The sequence below is a fragment of the Neodiprion lecontei genome, chromosome 5, assembly GCF_021901455.1.
Source record: "Neodiprion lecontei isolate iyNeoLeco1 chromosome 5, iyNeoLeco1.1, whole genome shotgun sequence".
Taxonomy (NCBI): Eukaryota; Metazoa; Arthropoda; class Insecta; order Hymenoptera; family Diprionidae; genus Neodiprion; species Neodiprion lecontei.
Genome location: NC_060264.1, coordinates 11,016,528 through 11,031,303, shown reverse-complemented (window position 1 = coordinate 11,031,303; position 14,776 = coordinate 11,016,528). Strand labels below are relative to the sequence as shown.

The 14,776-nt window shown below is 38.4% G+C and overlaps 1 protein-coding gene across 2 annotated transcripts in view; it reads right to left on the bottom strand.

The window, feature by feature from the left end:
* LOC107223306 (protein rhomboid) overlaps positions 1–14,080 on the bottom strand; it is a 125,540-nt gene extending 111,460 nt beyond the window's left edge. For both annotated transcript variants that reach the window (XM_046740149.1, XM_046740150.1), the window contains exon 1: positions 13,853–14,080. The gene's annotated coding sequence lies outside the window, so the exon portion shown is untranslated. The remainder of the gene's footprint in view (positions 1–13,852) is intronic.
* Positions 14,081–14,776: the final 696 nt, after the last annotated feature.

The window sequence follows — 14,776 nt, the reverse complement described above, 5'->3', positions numbered from 1 at the left end:
AATGAACAATTTACTAAAATATACAAATTACATTTCCAATGGTCTTCGACGTTACAACTTCTACAAATCATGACATTTTTTCATTGACTTTGCTTGTTTTTATTCGAGAATGCTCAATGTAAGTTTCACCGAAAGTTAAGATCCAGGAGAAGATTATTTAACCAATTTTATAAACAAAGAAAACAATGTTTACGGCTATATAACTTCACCAAAAAATGTTTGTTCTGGTAAAACTTACCATACACCTACAGTAGGAAGTTCACAGCACCCCTGAATGATTAAAATAAAGTTATGATTCAAATTTCGATTTTGCCAAAGCGCGGAACCAAAAGCTGTATCTCTTGTGTCATAACTATCGCGGTTCACGATAAAGTATATAGAGTGACTTTTTAACGACCGCACGTGCTACAATCCAGGAGTGGCTGTTTGCCAGGGCGACCAACCATCATAGACGTTAGTTTACCGTGATATATGTAACTAACTGCCATCTATGACGACTGGTTGCCCTGGCAAACATGAGGCTGAAGTTGTTAACGTTGACGTAACGAAACATCAGGCAAAAAATCAAATTACTTGACAGTTTTAAACGAAAATTATATATATTAGGGTGTCCAAAAAAAAAAAAAATGTATTTTTCATGCTCCTACCCCTCAAAATTTGAGGTTGGTTAGAAAAAAACATTCTCGCGAAGAGGAAGCTCTGTAGCTTAAGTGGATGCCGCAGCTGGTTAAAATTCTTGGGGGGGTTCCGTCGTGCCCTGGTTTCCGCTGTGTTGTATGCAGATTGTCTATGCAAGACCATTGTATACTGAGTGGTAACTGTATCTAGATCGATATGGATCTTGAATCTATGATATGAGCATTGAAGTTCTCTTATGGTAATTGCGTGTCAGTAAATTACGCTACAGAAACGGTACCACCGTAATTGCCGGCTGGTACGTGACACAGTAATCTTACTAGCTTTATCCTAGTTGAAAAATAACTTTATCCCGGATTGTAGCGCGTGCGCATTATATTTGAACAGACGACGAAACGTGCAGTCTTCAGGAATTCACTCTGTATGCATTTAATTTAATCACTCTGGGGACTGATATCTCTATTCAATGGGATGTAGTGTGGTTATACAGGTCTGTAATGAAATCCTCCTACAGAAAAAAAAAAAAATTAGAGATGTAAAGATTTTAATGTTCCGAATCTATATTTGCTTTCCATTTTTTGCTGTCAAGCATATATTACATACTATGATTTTTTTTTTACTGAGCACAATTCACAATTTTCTGTGTTATGTTTTTCAATGAATACTACTTTAATCTGTTCAAATAATATCTGTACATACAGAACCAGTTCGAACTGAGAGAAAAAGAAAGAAAGATATCGCCCGACATTATTTTCACACGAATGCATGCCCCTGCACAGTTCTCGTTGTGATTTCATGTCGCGCAGTACGAAATGAAAGAAAACTGGACTTTATTAGTAGATAAATTTTCACATGTCTGACGTCGCCAACTGTCCAAGCTACTGTTTAAGGCCGTAAAATTTCACCTTTTTCGATATAAAATGACCAAATCTCATTTAATAAGTACCCTATTCCAAATTTTGATACATATTGTTAATTTAAATCTTCGAAAAACTGCAGTGAGTTTCACTCAAGTCTAACTTTTTATCATCTCGTTAAAAGACAAAAAACCTTTCGAAGGTCACCAAATACGAAGCTATGGTAATCGATTCCAGAAACTGGAAATTTTTGTTTACGATTACTAAGTACAAAAGTTGTGAATCGCTGTGAAACTTCAGAACAAAATTTAGAAGATCAAAATTAATCCAAAATACAAAAAATTGCAGCTTTTTATTTTTATACTACTAGAATCTCTTTAACAAAACGAAGAGCTTTAGAATTTTGGTAGCAAGCAACCGATTCGGGGTTGGTATTTTCGTACCAATAAGTAACGGCAGGTTTTTCTTGAAGCACTTCGGAGAAGAATGTTTCAGTAAAAAAGATATAAAAGTGACTTTACATTCAGGAAGCATTCCAAGTTCAGTCTGTGAAGACAAGTTCACACTTGCGCCTTATTTCCTTTCATTAACCGAGAGGACAAACGCGTCATTCATTCCAGAAGTAAATGGCATCTTCAATGATATTATAATGGTAACTACTTTTCCAATGCTATGGACAATTATGGAATTTAGATTTGAAGAATACGTCTAGGTATGCTATAGATGATGGAAACTGGAGTAATGCTCAATCAATTAGAGTTACAAACTTTTAATGTGTAGTTTGAATATTGTTTCGCCTAACAGTAAGTTTTAATAGTAAAAATCATGAAAGCAGGATAATATAATTGCTGTTGTTGAACGGCGTTCTCCCACCATTGGCTGGCTATGAATTAGGCGATGAACTGGTGGGTACAATAAGTACACACAGCACCGTAGTGCATTGATCCGATGTAAAAGTGAGATACGTCAAACGTAGCCTCGTGCGACAGTCCTTTCAATTGAACATCCGGCTTTCCCCCTTGTCATCAAGGAAGTTGGAGGGATAGAAAAGCGGATATACATTGTCTCGGCATTCAGCTCCTACACAGACACTCAGCTATCGCCGCACAATTTCAGCACAAAACTTCTGCCAGGATACCAGGCTGACCGCAATTAGAGCAGATGAAACACACTCTGTGGGAGAGGGTTCAATACTACAGAAACTAGTTCCGCAGAGTAAGTGTTTCACAAAAAATATTCTACAGGCTCTTTTCTACCGAAATCTCATTCTACAAAACCCACTCCTATAGAATACAATGGATATCCAGACAGATTCTACAAAATCTAGTTCTACAGAAATGAATTTGGCGGAAGATGACAGTTTCTACAAAAAAACTTAGCTACAGAAAGTGGAATCTAACTTATTTTAGCTTTTGAAGCTATACAGTCACCTTCTGTGTTTTTATCAGGGGATCGTGAGTTCTGGTTTCGGATATGGCCTAACTTATATTCTAACCTTAATTGTGCCACAAATCACTTGAACACAGTTTCCTGATGCATGATTCCAAACTTATTCAAATGATTCTTCTATAGAACCGAACTCTGAAGAAATGATCATCTGCCGGTTATACCCGAAACCACACATTCAATCCCGTGATAAGAATGTGGAAGGTGACTATAACACGCCGAAGGATGGAATAAGTTGGGCTTCGCTTTCTATAGAAATAAACTTTGTATGAACGGACTCTGAAAAATAAATCTTGTACAATGTCTTTGGAAGAACCGATTTCTGTAAGAACAAAGTCCTCTCATAGAAAGGCTATTCGTCACAAAAACATTATCATAAATCTACCTGAGAGAACGTTGAGTGATTCAAGGTGTATTATTTTTTTCCATAGAAAGATGAAAAAAAGATGGCTCGAGAAAAGTCTAATATTTCTTTTTCCCAGTTTTAAAACAATAATTTTCAAGTATATTTTACACACGGTAATCTTACTTAGCTTATACAGATGAAATCAACGACAATTTTCCCAAGCATTGAATATGATCGTTAATCGCAGCTTTGAATGTGTATATAATTATGTAACTGACAACTTCAACAGTTTCGTGATGCCATAATATATAGTTCATAACAAGAATTTGGGTACGGTGAGCTTCATCCACTCTGCTAGTATAAACTAATATGAACGGAAAGGGGTCGATCAAGTAGATTCAACAATAAGCTAAGCTGAGAGGGTACCTACAGCTGGATGGTCTCCAATTTCATGCTATCCAAGACAAAAGGAGACGTGATGAAAGAGAGTATTTTAAAAACTTTCGACCGATTACGAACGTTTGGACATGATGGATAGGTGCTGCCCAAATGTTGTCAAAATAAATCTCTTAATTTTGGAAACTGCTTTCTTTGAACTTCTCTGAAGGCTCAGGCGAAAGTTTTGTCTCATTCAATTCACATGCGGTGATATCACGGTTCTTATTTCAATATCTTATCACGGCAATAAATGGAATATCTTACAGTGCTGAGCGGTGGATATAGTATCGGGGACTGCTGTTAATTGCCAACCTGAGATTTGATGTCAAATGTTACTATTTTCTTGTACATAGGATATAGTGGCGGGGGTGTATCCCTAACGGCAGTGTGCATGCACATGTTGTCGACAGTCACTTGACATTTAAACCTGCAAGATTGTACGTTCTATACTAATTTTTACACGTTCAAATAAAGATTGCGTGCGATACACTTCTCATTTTTTGCTTTTCAATTTCACTCAAAAACAGTGCGTACAAACATAAGTTTGAAATACATGTATCGAATTTAGAATCAATTTAGGTGTATGGAGTGTTTTCGGCATATAAAAATTTATTTGTTCACTGTTTCCGCGTCTTACTTTATGTAATCGCAGCTAACGATTGATGAAATATTCGCCCTTAAACTCTATTTATCTTCGATATGAAAAATCACCCCTATTTTACGCGCAAGAGTGCAAATCTTCCTGAAAAATTAGCTACTAATAATTTTTTTCTTTTAATTTAGTATACTATTCTATAAAGTATATCATTTTGCATTAAGTTTGCAAATATTTCATTTTAAGTATAATTCTCTGGATACATTATTTTTAGTTGATTATGATGATTACTACTAGATGCTTCACCCGTAATGTAACATCCCAAGCGATATCAGCCCTGTGCTGCTGCGCCTGCATGAAGCTAAAGTTGGTAACGTTATTGTAATGATTCACGTTTGTATAAAATCAGTATTTCACAAGCTCAGGAATGTCTGAAATGCAGTACATTATAATGAGAAAAAATGTATACATATTTTGGAAACTCGACTACTTTAAAGTCGCTATAAAATTTTAAAACAATGATTTTCCCCTCTGTGTTTCGTTACGTGAACGTTATTAACTTCAGTCTCTTACGCTTGCTGCGTCCAGCACTACTTACAATTAGCAAAAGCTATACCGGGACAATCTCTTGAAAGTTGAAACTCAACTGCGCATACGCCAAATAATTCAATCTCTTTGGTCGGCGAAATCTTCCTGCAGCAATATTCTTGTCCCTGATGCAGGGAGCCAACGTAGACAAAATGTGTCCGTTTAAATTTTCAAAGAGCATAAGCATTAAATTGCAACCGTTCTTTGAAAAATCAACTTTCCGACCCAATAACAAATGTTTTCCAAACCTTTCCGAGTCACTAGCTCAATTATTTGAGATTCTAACCTCGAAAATTCGTATCAACTACATCGCCGGCAGAAACAGTTTGACAGCTGAAACTCGAGATGGCCATCCTGCACGAACAGCCGATAAAAGTCGCGCATGCGCGGTTGATTTTCAAGTTTCAAAAGATTGTCCCGGTATGTATGTATATACCTACCACGACGCACCACCATGATTTGAGTCATGAACTGTTCTTGCCACCCGGTAGGAACCAACGAACTACCACTTCACTACGCTCGCTTTTCTTTACATGATATAAAAAAGCTTAGAGCTCCAGAGGCTTCAATAATAGATTTTTTCGCATTATTTGACAGCTTAAAATTGTTTGAAAATTGCTTTTTTTGGACTTCGCCCCTTCTCTTAGTCTACAATTATACTACTCGCGTAATATGTCGAATGCCCAGGTAAAAATCCATTCTATGTTTTTTCTCAGTCGGTAGAAACACATTCTACCGTATCCTATTACATTTCGTTGAAAAGTGAGCGTTAAAGAGTAACTGTTCGGGAGTACTACACATCAAACAGATGTTGACGAAGAGAACATTTTAAACACTGAGTACAGGTGATTCTAAGCAAAAATAGAGGTAAGCGACTACCACAATTGAAGAACTCCCATCGAAAAAAAGGCCTCCAAATACCTTTTATAGGCCTCGGTAGTAAAACGGGAAATGAGGAACTTACCTTTCCTACGCTTGGCTGGCCCAGCAGAAGAATCAGTACGGGCAGTCAAGAGGGTCCGAAAATAGTCAGGGGTACCGGAACGGATCACAACAAAGAACAATGAGCTGAAAAAAAAAGATCGTCGGATCCCTGGCACACAGTCATCCTAGCTTCGGACGGTAAGGGATGATGTGCTTATCTTTGGCCGTACCACAGATAAGCCGGACAGAACAGTTCGAAGGACGCTTTAATTAAACATTACAAGCACTCCAGAAACGTGACTATACGCGACGCAACAGTAATTGAATAGCGGAAAGACAAGAACAGTGAGCAGGTGCTCACGTAAGGGGCGAAAAATAAACGTTGAGAGGCGGCAAATTGACGAAGGGCACAATACATCAGATTGGAGACTGCATCGACCTGCGGAACCCACGAGAGCGAACTGTCGATAGAAAGCCTAAAGTTACATGCAAACCCGGAGAAAGAGATAGAGGTACTATCGAGAGTTATCGATGCAAGAGTAATAAAATTAAGCCTTGTGGTAAAAAGCGAACTACTAAGAATCATGGACCGTTAAGTAAGTATGTCACGTGAGTTCTAATATCACAATCAGTTATAAAATATGTAATCTAAAAGCGGTGGGTAAAATGGACAAGAAACAAAGAAGTGTACGATTAGAAGAAAGTAGAGAGGTCGTAGCTAAAATCGAAGATCAGTTATTCCAATTTCGTAACTTCAGAGATACGCATTATACATACAGAGTATAAGCAGATCTGGACGTATAATCAACTTTATCTGTTCAATTAATGCACCCTAATTGAATTGAAGTAGGCTGAGTTTACTTAGACATAATTAAAAGATTTTCAAACGATACCCGACAATAGTACTAGTCCAGATCGCGGCTCTGGGCCGAGTAGGCTGACAAAGCATCGCACGACTCTCGGAAACAGTTGTATTCTATACTTGATTCGTTTTTATGGTAACTGAGAATCTACCTGACTTCGTCAGTCTGTTGGTATATATCTCATTGTGATACTGTCACTGTAATTGCTAACAGGTGTCTCTATATGCCTGTCACAGGCTGAGTGGTTTGTTACACGACCAGTTGTGCACCGCCGAAACATCTATATTCAACCGCCTAATAGCTCTGGAACCTCACTAACAGCACATTGAATATTTATATCCGGAGGTCATCTGCGTAAAGCAAGTGTTGTGTGTGAGATAGTACGTGAGAGAAATCACTAATAAAGATAACGCACAACGGAGGACCCAAACGGAGCCTTGTGGACCCCCCTATCAAGAGAGGCCCAGGGGGACAACCCATCAGAGCGATCACTGCCTGCGATTGACCCTAAAGGTAGGTTCCTAGCCAAGCCAACAAGTGCTGGAAAAACCACACAGAGAGATAATGTAATGAGGTAAATATAAATTTTTGCAGTCTAACTGAAAGGAAATATTGGTAATGTAAATATCTGAAACGTTAGTCGAGTAAAGCTATTGATCAAGTGGGCTTGGAAAACTAAGTATAACTACTATAATGCCAGCATCCGTTCAGATCTCAAGCCTCAAATTTGAGCATGAAATGATCTGGCAGTTGAAGCAGCTAGATCCCACTAGAGACATAGAGCATAGACTGTGTACTGTCTATACGTCCTATACTGCCTGTGATAACGCCAAAAGTGAGAGAGAAGGAAACACACACGGGCAATGGCTGTCATTTTCTAAGCGTTTAATTGGTCGTTGGTCGATGGCTCAGTAATGTATCACCGTCAAGTGAACCCACGGCTATCCTTATTATTGTAGATCGTAGTCGTATACGACCAGTGTATACGACGATGATTACACAGATCTGCAACGAAATTCTTCTTCAAAAATGAAAAATATTATTGATATGAAGGTTTTAACGAGCTAAATCTATACCTGCTTTCCATATTTTTCTGTCACTTATGTATTACATGATATGATATCTTTCATTGTTCAAAGTTCAGAATTAGTTGTGTTTTGTTTTCGCATTTACACTATTTTAATCTATTTAAATAGTATCTGTACATAGAAAACGAGTTCGAACTGATAGAAAGAGAAAAAATGATATCGCCTAATGTTGTTTTTACACCAATGCATGCCCCTGCGCAGTTCTCGTTGTGACTTCATGTCGCGCAATACTCAAAGAAAGAAAACTACAAAATAAGGAAAATTATATCAGTAGATAGATTTTCTGACGATTTTAATGTTTAATCTTTCTAACTTCATAACTTTTTTTTATAAATATCGTGGCTATCATGAGAGTTCAATTATAATTTGTGAACAAAATAACGTTTTGTTTGAAAAAACATGACATGAAAGGTATGCGTGGTACATATTTTTTATTACTATATTTCGATTCAAGAGCATCAAATCTACTATAATTACACATAATAATAAGGAGAAAAAAAAGTGTTTTTTTGCAGACCAGTTTTATTTAAGAATTATTGTAATATATTTCGCCAGAGTTTATAAACTATACAGAAGACTTTCTAACTGCAAAAAAATAAATAACCTCCAAGATTGTTTCATAAGTAGATGGAATATCACAACGCGAGGTTAAGTTCACGTCTTTAAACACGTTAAAATTAATAATTAATTAATATAATGAACAAAGGAAAAAAACTGCTGTTTGATGAGGTGAATGTAATTATAAAAATACATTTTCTGTACTGAACACTCAATGTCTTTTTTCTACTCATTTTCGAACAAAATCTCACCAGGGGTTCTCAATATGAGAGTGACGTTTCCGGTTAGAAAGAAACAGAATTAACCGCGTGTAGCTTTATCTCTTTTCATGGGCTGAGCAATTTTCGGCTTGAATGCGCAGTCCATGTTCTATGTCTATGGATCCCACAATTCGCTCAGATTTTATCTTTACAATATTAACATTGATCACTAAATGTACGAAACGGGTCAAGTCCGTGTTTTATAACAGAGTGAATCCGAATAATCTTTTTGAACTGATGGATTTTGGACGGTTGATGTGGTATCGCCGATATTGTTCTGTATTTCTCCGTTCGGGAATCAAATTTTATAGTTGACAGGAGTCCATGGTTGACTGATCGTAGATGATTCTGATTTGTTTACGATTGATTAGTATGTGGGGCAATAATTGCAGCGCCGAGATTTACAAACCAATCATGTATTGAATAATTTCCCTGCATGGAAATCCTTGGGAGTAAAGAAACGCACTGGACGCTTCTGGAACAGAGCTTCTTTTTCCATGGGTAAGCTGATGTGGTCATCGCTAAGTGGGGTATTCTAAATTAGCCGCACGTACATCTTTCTCTCTAACTTAGATGAGAACGGTATGCCCGACTCATAGAGCGCTGTATATAACTGAACTATGATATTGTTGATATGACGATGGGTTTTGTTGATACAATGAGCCGGTTCGTGGGTGTGAATTGTAGTACTGCTGCAACAGTCAAGATGAAGAGGTAATGCCTCAGATGACGAAGCCAGAGATGTTTAGCTGTAATGCAGCCAACCCAGGCATTGATACTGATATTTGCTGACTTAATTTCCTTCGACGAAGTGAATTTCACCTTGAATATAAATAAATATCTTTCGGAAAAGACTCGTCTGCTGCTGCTGATCTGGCACTGAAGAAAAAATACCACGATGTATTCTGTGCCAACGAGATGCGAGATGAAAACCGAAGTAATTTTGCAGTGTTCAGTAGGTGATGCTTATCTTGTCAAGTTTTGAATACGTTCATTGAACATCTTCCAATCTATGAATATGAATAAAATTTTTAACACTTGGTTAACCTTATCGTTCGGAACATTCCTGAGAATCGGCAGAATTGCGAAACACGATAAGCACCATTGATGAAAACGTATTAATCTGTAAGGAAAAAGAAATTTGGCATCCATCTGAATCATTTCCAACAATGGATTGAAGCGAGCCGGTTATTTCGTTCGTAAGTTAATCTCAAGGCCTATCTATAGTTCCCGTTATGACCGGTTAATTGCTAAATTTAATACTATCGTTTAGTCGCTTTAGCGTGCATCATTCGTGTAAATGTCTTCAATTGAATCTCATGATTATTACAGCACATAGAAGCGGAGCCACCCGGAAAAGCAGATCTGAAAAACTGCATTGTCTGTAGCCAGAATTCAGTTATTGCTCTGTCTGCGCACACACCCAACTGATTTTTGAAAAAAATTATAAAAAAAACAACGTTTCTATTCGAAAGTAACACTGAAAGTCAAGGGATGATCATGTTTTATTGTCGTTGAATTATTTATTTTATACATAGTTGGAAAATTTTAAGTCGGTCATATAAGTATAATATTAGTCGACTTCATTGTTATTATGTTACTGTGTAGATTCGATAGTTAAAGTGAATAACAGTTCTACAGTCATGTCATCAAATAAAATTATAACATAAGGAGGCATTTCAAATTTGAATTTATCAACCCATCCAAGAATTGATCATTTCTCGCAGAACTGGTTTTCCAAACGAGACCGTTAATTTTTTTTTAACAAAGATTATAGTATTTCGGTGACCACAATAGAATAGCTGAATGGGTCGTAATGGATATGATGGTAACCTTCCAGCATCGATTAATCGATTAGTTTTTCTGGCTCAGCTATATATATTTTTTCGAGATTTCAATCAACTCAAGTAATTTTTCAGTGTCACACGTCTGACTTGTCATATAAATTCTTCAAACTTATGTTAAGTTTAAGGCCGTCACGTTATATTATTCACGAATTTCTCAAGAAATTCATTATTTTTCAGCTTCATAAAACCGTCTGAATTGCAGTCAATCACTACAAAACAAAATATTATCATCTCTTTTAAATACATCCTGAAGTCGTTGAATAGCGATTTGTTTCAGTGGGTTGCTTTCTTAGTGTTACAAAACTTAATTTTGGAAACTTGGAAACTGAAATAGCATGAAATTGTGACTAAAACCTTGCTTCGGTATAACGAAAGATGAAAAAATCTTTCTAGCCAGATTTGCACATACAGCTAAGGCGGTAAATTATCATTCTCTTCAATGGTCGGTGAATACGGGGTCTTCACGGTGATAATAATATCTCAGGACGACATCTCTGCCCTCGCGTTGTTTTTTTTTTTTTTTTTATGGTACGTGTAATATTTTAGATTTTTGTTAGCCTGTCACCTTAAGAGTGAGAAAAAGTAAGTGTGTGTTGCAGACTGACAATAAAGCCTGCACTGTTCTTCGCGTCTTTCCATTCTCAAACCCTTATACGTGGACACAAGGTACACATGTCGTACGCACCAAGCATGCAAATCTACGTAGAACCTACGCAATCCTTACAACGCGCGATCCCTTGATTCGAGAGAAAAAAAATGGTGCGTACCAATTTTCTAGTTACGATGCAATGGACAAGAACGGGACTTGGTACAGCTGGGGTATGTATTGACACTAATCCATGAACGATAGGATATAAAACGTATACGGAGCCAACAGGGTTCAGCGTGTGGCGTCCAAGCCTTAGTGAAACAAAACAAATACGTAGAAAACGTGTACGAAAGAAACGTGTGAGAAAAAGTTACTCTTTGCTGACAACACTCAGTCATCAAAAGCGAGCTGTTCTTGTTACCGTATTCTATACCATAATGATTGACAATTACATTATACTAACCGCGCCGAGATTTGATTACTGGGTCGAACGGGTTGACCCAAAATAAATTATACGGACCTCAAGCATATCCAGCAAAAACAACCGATGTTTTATATATAGATTGCAGCGTGTGAAAAGGTTGTATACCGACGAGGGTATCATTTTTTCTCAAAAATAGAACCGCTCGGCAGTTGAGGAACGGCGCCGGCTGCCAACTTCACGAAAAACCGTTTTCCTCGAATTCGATGGAAAGCTTAATATATATTGAGCTGGCCATGTCGAGCCGCATGTTATCTACTCTTTTCAGAAGTCAAGGGATTATTTTCCACAAGGTTAAGTAAAATGAGAGTGAAGAGAGAGATAAAAAATATTACTGTCGCAGACTAGGCCAGAAACTGTATCGTCGTGTTCGAAATGCTACTTTACTAAATTAAATTACGATGTAAAAAACGAATTCCGTAAAATCCCGAGACATTATTGAAGTACGAAGAAACGTGTGAGTTGGGAAAGACCGTAAACAGAAAGAAGACGTGATGAGAAGTAGGCCAGTCGATTAGTATTAGCTATAGATAAGCTATTCTATTTTACTGGATAAAAAAATTTCTTGCTCGAAAAATAGAACAGTAAATCGCTTTGCAATACCAGATGCTGGCACGCGTTGCTTATTTACTAGCGATTGTTCAATATGCCACTTTAAATAACACTTTCGAGTGCCAGCAATTTGGTAATATAATCATTTGAAGAATGATTGAGTCGTTTTTCACATATAACACTTAGACTGCCGAGAAAACCACTGCGAGCACATAATATTATGATATCCACATAGTATCCATAAGTTATTGTTGAGCCTGAGAGTAATAGTCCCAAAGAACACTGCCTCGTTTGAGCCTCTGATTTATCCTAATGGACACTGCACACGTATAATGTAAATGTGGGTGCCAAGTCCGAGTAATTAACGACAACGGCGAGCCACTGTCGCATTTATCAAGACTTTCTGTTAGGTCAGAAGGCTTTTTTGTGGTTTCCGCCTCCTATTTTTTTCCATTTGGCTTTTTCATGTTCTTTTTTATTCTTCGTGTTGTTGGTTGTTGTTTGGGTGTTGATATTACGCTGCTCCCCGTTACGCGTTGCTATGGTTTTGTCAGTCAAAAAAAGAGGAGTCCGACTTAAGGCGTCACGACGGCATATTTATGTACATATTTAGAAGTCGATCGGCACTTCGTTAATTCCTAATCCTCTATTATAACAGATTCCTGATTTCGTAAAAATCTATGTGGGAATATTCTGTCAGTCAAATCAGGTAAAGAGAAGGCTCCTTTTCTCCTTAATCTTCTCCTCTCTTCTCCACTCGTCACTCTCGCGAAAAACCCACCAGACCAACTTTTTCGCCCCCGTCAGAAAGTAGCTGCCTCGAGCTTTCCCAACCCAACAATCGTGAGAATGTAAGACTTATTATACCCACCAACCCCGCAGACGTTAATATAAAGGATACTCTGTTCGAAATATCATATGACGAATGTATACGGGAGTTGAACGCGGGGGTGCAAGCCGGACTCGGCTGGCCGGAAAGAAGTAATTTATGTAGTGAACGGAAGGAAAAACGGTAGCAAAAAGAAGAGAAAGAAGAAGAAGAAATATACAGACTCATGGCTGTTCACAAGTATAGATCTGGTATCTGCGGAGGAAGACGTTCGTCGACGAATCAGGATATAAATCTCTCGATTCAAATGTTACATTGATGGTCCGGCATAGAAGTCAGACTTGTATATACAAGACGTTGAAAATAAGAAACTATAAGAAAATGTCACGTATGATCATTGATCAACCTTTCGTGTTTTGTATACATGCGTATGCCGATGCCTACGCATTTTTCAGCAGATACTTTCACCACCGATCAAGGCTACGACCTTAACCCGGCGAACAAAGCCAACAGGACTACTTATGCATATCGTATAGGTGGCATACACTCCGAATATGTGACAGAAAGCGACGTCAATACTCATGTTTCGGGTATCAGTTTACTCGCGAACGAAATCGAGAGCATCGCGACGGCTGGGTGTCTGTAGACGGTTTTTTCACCCTTCTTCCGCTCAGCGAGAGCGGTGTTCGGAAGCCCTTTCTTTGGGGGGGATAAGCCTGTGTTCATCCCTCTCTAACTACGTGGGATTCCACGCCCTTCCTTCCACTTTCCGAAAACTTTAAAGATTACAATCAGAGTCAGGTTTCCGAAACACGATTCCACCAAGTCCGACACAGGGGGAAAAACGCGCCCGCAACGTTGACAGTCTCTCCAAAACGTGCGGGGAAATCCGATAAGTGAAAATGAGTGGTTCCCTACCAGCACTGAACACTCATAAATGCACCGTGACACTTACCTTCTTCAACCCTTTTGCCCAGTTTCCTAGTTACTCGATATCTTCCCTGTCCGTTACTTCATCCTTCCCACGGAAGTGACTGTAAGAATACGCGGCACCTGAGAGACGAGGACTTTTCCTCCCGTCACTTTACTGTACTATCGCGTACTTCGAGGCGGACAAACTCGACGGGGACCAAGAATCGAATTGCGACACAGGTCTTCTCGTGGAGGCGTCACCGCGTGCACTGACTTCTGTCGGACGTCCGACGACGGGCAGCGACCGATGCGGATCGGCGTCGACCGCAGCCAACTTGCTTCGTAGCCATGGAAACGCGCAGGAGTCTCGCACGTGGATGATTCTAGGTGGCATGACAGCATGTGAGTTTCTATAGCGGAGGTTCATCACAGACGGGTAAAGCTTCTGCTGCTTAATCTCCGGCTCTTAAATCCGCGATTAGAAGGGTAGCAAGAATTAATACGCCGACGAAGGGCTATTAAGATAATATCGCACTACAGGACGTTTCGAAAACGACAACGTATGACGCTGATCGTTTATTAACAAGCGCGAATTGTTTACAGGTAATTATCACTCGTCATACTTTTTCTGTTTTCGCGGTGTGTTCTTTTATTTATTTTCTTTTTTTTTTTACGAGCCTGTACATTCACGAAATTATCAGAGTTGAAGATATTTTTGAATATCTCAAACAAGGAAAGTTGTCCAATGGCACAGTAGACTCATCGTTTATTAAAATCGCGAATCATGTGATGGGAAATTAGAACCTCTCTCAGATCCGATTCTTGAATTTCAAATACGATTTCTGCATTCGATCGCCGCATATTCATTACAGCATTTGGCAAAAATAGAATGACGAAGATCTATGAATTGCCCGTTGTACGATATTCTAGAATTATGTTTTGAATCCGAAATCGAGTAAGACTTTAC